Source organism: Taudactylus pleione, unplaced genomic scaffold, assembly GCF_031769625.1.
Source record: "Taudactylus pleione unplaced genomic scaffold, aTauple2 ptg000911l, whole genome shotgun sequence".
In the NCBI taxonomy this organism is placed as follows: Eukaryota; Metazoa; Chordata; class Amphibia; order Anura; family Myobatrachidae; genus Taudactylus; species Taudactylus pleione.
This window is the reverse complement of record NW_028285312.1, coordinates 138,212-142,062: the sequence shown is the minus strand read 5'-3', so window position 1 is coordinate 142,062 and position 3,851 is coordinate 138,212. Positions and strand designations below refer to the sequence as shown.

Sequence of the window (3,851 nt, the reverse complement as noted above, 5' to 3'; positions counted from 1 at the left end):
ATGACAGCAGGAGGACAGACACAAGAGTGATCCACAGTTCATATTAGAACTGCTTTTATTTTCTACACAATTTTCATACACATGCACCCTGTCTTTTTTACTATCACACTGGCAATCGCCGATTAGGCGTGACTAATTTATCAAAAATGTCTCTCCAGTGAGCCATAGCGGTATTGGTTTTCCATGGTTTTCTTTACCTGTGGTTTTCAATCTTCATCCAGTTGATTGACTTACGCTACATGTAGGACTTTGTATCTATTTCTGGACACAGTTATTTCATTCATTGTTTGAGTTAATTGAATTCTCATTACAATAATTTTGTGTCCAGCTATACATGGAGATATATATATATATATATATATATATATATATATATATGTATATCTGTATATGCAGTAATTTACATAAGTGATATTTTGCATATTAGTCATTAGTATTCAGTGGGATTCTTTTTGTTTACCTAATTGAATCATTTACAGGTGTGCTTTTCTTAATTTTAAATGTGTTAGAATGCTGTGTTCTATGTGCTAGGTATATCAATTATTTTTTGTCATCAGTTGGCATGTATTCTTATTTTGATATATACAATGAATGCTCCTAGCCTGATGGATATTGTTAATACCATTTACTTTTCACTAATCTGTATAATCAATCATATGTCTTTTTTTGTGTGGCTTATTATGAATGTATAAGATATATGCTGTGCCTCTTTATTCATTAGTGAGGCTTTATTAGCATAACTACTGTATACTTTACTTCGCCAACACTATTTTGACATATTATGTGGATATGTGACACAAATAAAGTCTGCTTGTGCATTCTTTCTTTGATTTTGGGATATCTAGCCAACAAATGGACTATTGACACAATTAGTCCTACATTTATATTGTTCTGTGCTGTAATTGTGCAAATTTCCCTACATTACCTACAGCCATACATTACTTGATTGCCCAATCTCGTTTGATCTTGGAAGCTCCCAGGGAATACCAGGTGCTGTAGTAAAATATACCTTGGGATTGTTTTTTGCACAAAGCCAGACAATATTAATATAGACATCTCAACATAATTAAATTACCAATCCAATATATCCAGTTTTGATTGTGTACATATTTACAATTAGCCTTTAGATTTTATTATGATAGTGAATTTTGACTTTGATGATGGATTTACACCATCTGTTTTTAAATTAACTATATGGTACTTTATTTTATTGTTGCTAATAAAAGTTATGTAATAAATTAATTCAATTATCTATTAACAAGAGTGCCCCACACCATAGCCCTACTTTTTTCTTCTATATTGCTTAATATGTCTTCCAATGTAATTCCAAGTCAGACGTAATAACTCACATAGTGGGGTATTACATACTTCCCCACTTGAATTATGCGTGTCCTTACGCAACAGGCAACACTCAAAGTCCACTGTATAACAGTCTCTTTAACATGTTTTTACACAAAGGCTATTTACATCTGATATGTACGATAAGAAGAATAATATTTATTCTAAACACTTATTCACATGTTAATGTCTATACTGTAAAGATGGAGCTCCTTTGTTCCTCTTTCCTGACTTTCCCAGAACTCTCTGTAGGATTAATGCTACCTCCCTAGAACTTATTTCAGTATATTCATGGTCTGGGAATTTGTATTCTGAGGGCACAGACATTAGGGGCTCTTTGGGTATGATATATGGTTCCTCAATATCAATAGATTTAGACTTTTGCATAGAATAAACTACGTGATTTGTTTCAGGGAACCCCAACTTCTCTGCTATGGGTAAGTGCTGAACTTTCTCTGTGTCTTCTGTATGTTTATCTGTACTCGACTCTTGGTGATTGCAGACCACATTGGAAGCACTGTCAAATACTTTTGGTTGATTCTGTGGTTGTGGTTCTTGAGCAACTGTTGGCCGGACTATTACTTGTTGGTTCTGGCACGCCAGTATATTTTGTTTTTCTACATCTTGACCAACCATTCCCATCAGCACTTCATCCTGCATTGCGACACCAGAATATTGTGGTCTCTGTCCATAAGATCTCCTTAGATAGGACAGTGGGTAGTGACACCTCCGGTAAGGCCATTGTGGATTAGCACCCTCTATCACACTTTCAATTTCTTCTGGTCTTTCTCTACTTTCACTATGTCGATAGTTACTTGGAGAACCTCTGCGACGTGGATAATGCCAATAATGTTTGCGATCTGCTGCATATTTGCTGCCTTGGACTGGAACTCCACCAGGACCAGTTACGTTAGTTGCTTCAGCACCTTTCTCTCCTTTGACTACATCAAATTCTACAGTCTCCCCATCTCCCAAGCTTCTAAACTATTTTTTTGGGTTGTTCTTCTGGATTGCTGAGTAATGTACAAAAATATCGCTCTTTGTGTCGTCTCGATGTATGAACCCATATCCACTTGCACATGGAACCATACAACTTGACCTGAAATTTTCTTTGTACTGGCTAGCAGAACATTGTCTGCACGTGTTTCAACTACCATTCCAACCTGGCTCTGCAATACTGTGTTTGCACTTGCATCCTCGTGATGTTGTTCTTCCAAGGGTGGACCTGTTCTCTCTATTCTTCCTGAGCTCCTAATAGTATCCCGTCTAGGGTTATTTCGTGGTCCATGATCTGAACGCCATTCATTTTGCTTAGATGAGGCCTGTTCTTGCTTTAGTTCTTTCAGCTCTTGACACACTTTGGTTAGAGCTTGTGTGAGCTCAGCAATCTGGCTTTTTAATACCCCAATAGGATCAGGACAGGAGGATGTTTGAGTGTGTTGCATGACGAACTCTTTAGGTGCTAGGGGGTCTTGTCTTTCTTTGTAGCTAACATCGTGCGGACCCTTTGCCTCCGAATTTTCTGCAAGTACGGAAGAGTCAACTTCAGAACTTTGATTCAGTCCCAGAATTTTCATAATAGTCTTTTTAAATTCTAGGAAAGGACAATCTGGATTCTGAAATCTCCACATTCGCAATTAAGTGCACACCTCCTCCCCGAGTGCTCCCTCAATAAAGAGGTTGATTAATGTTTCATCCTTTTGCTGGATCCCAATAGGGTCAAGGTTTTGTAATTCTTGAAATGATTCCTGCAAACTAAGAGCAAATTCTCTTAAAGACTCATGAGGCTGTTGCTTTCTCGCATAAAGGTGCCTTTTCAATTCGGATAAGGTTCGTGAGTTGAAAATAGCGACTGGTTTTTCGAAGATATCTTTGACAGTTCTACGGTATCTGTCAGGCCATGATTTCACTTCACGTAAAGCGGTGCCTTTTAACTGCCCGATGAGTATCTCCACTTTCTGTACTTCATCAAGTTGGTACAGTCTGAACATCGATTGTAATTTGCATTTAAATTCTTTAAATACACTTTTGCCTGGTGTACATGCATCCCCTGAGTAAGTTGGCAGCCATGGGGTCTCGAAGTAGTATGGCATAGTAATTAGTGTAGACATAGTAGGACTTCCTCTGTTAAATCTGTCTCCTTGCTGTGACTTTTTTGTTGTTGTTGTTGTTGAGGGTAGCCACCCGCCTTTGTCTCTGTAGTCGATCCTGTTTGTGACGCCAAAATGTAATACCCCAATGGGAAAAATACAGATGGTGTGGTGCAGGTGTAACTGGCGGCAATTCCTAATTCAGACCACACCCACAGAGAGGTAAGGGTTCCCAACCAGACACTGACAATGGGAGACAAAATTCATGCAAAAGGTATATGGATTTATTTTTAGAAACCCACAATTACTGAAATGGGTAACTGTTATAGAATGATAGGTTTGGTACAATATACACACACTAAATCACATAAATTACAATAACAAACTTACTGCTTTTCTAATTGACTATTCCTATACTAAATT

The 3,851-nt window shown here is 37.6% G+C and overlaps 1 pseudogene; it reads right to left on the bottom strand.

Annotated features, from left to right (window-relative positions):
• Window positions 1-2,291: 2,291 nt before the first annotated feature.
• Window positions 2,292-3,449, bottom strand: LOC148473790 (uncharacterized; annotated as a pseudogene).
• Window positions 3,450-3,851: the final 402 nt, after the last annotated feature.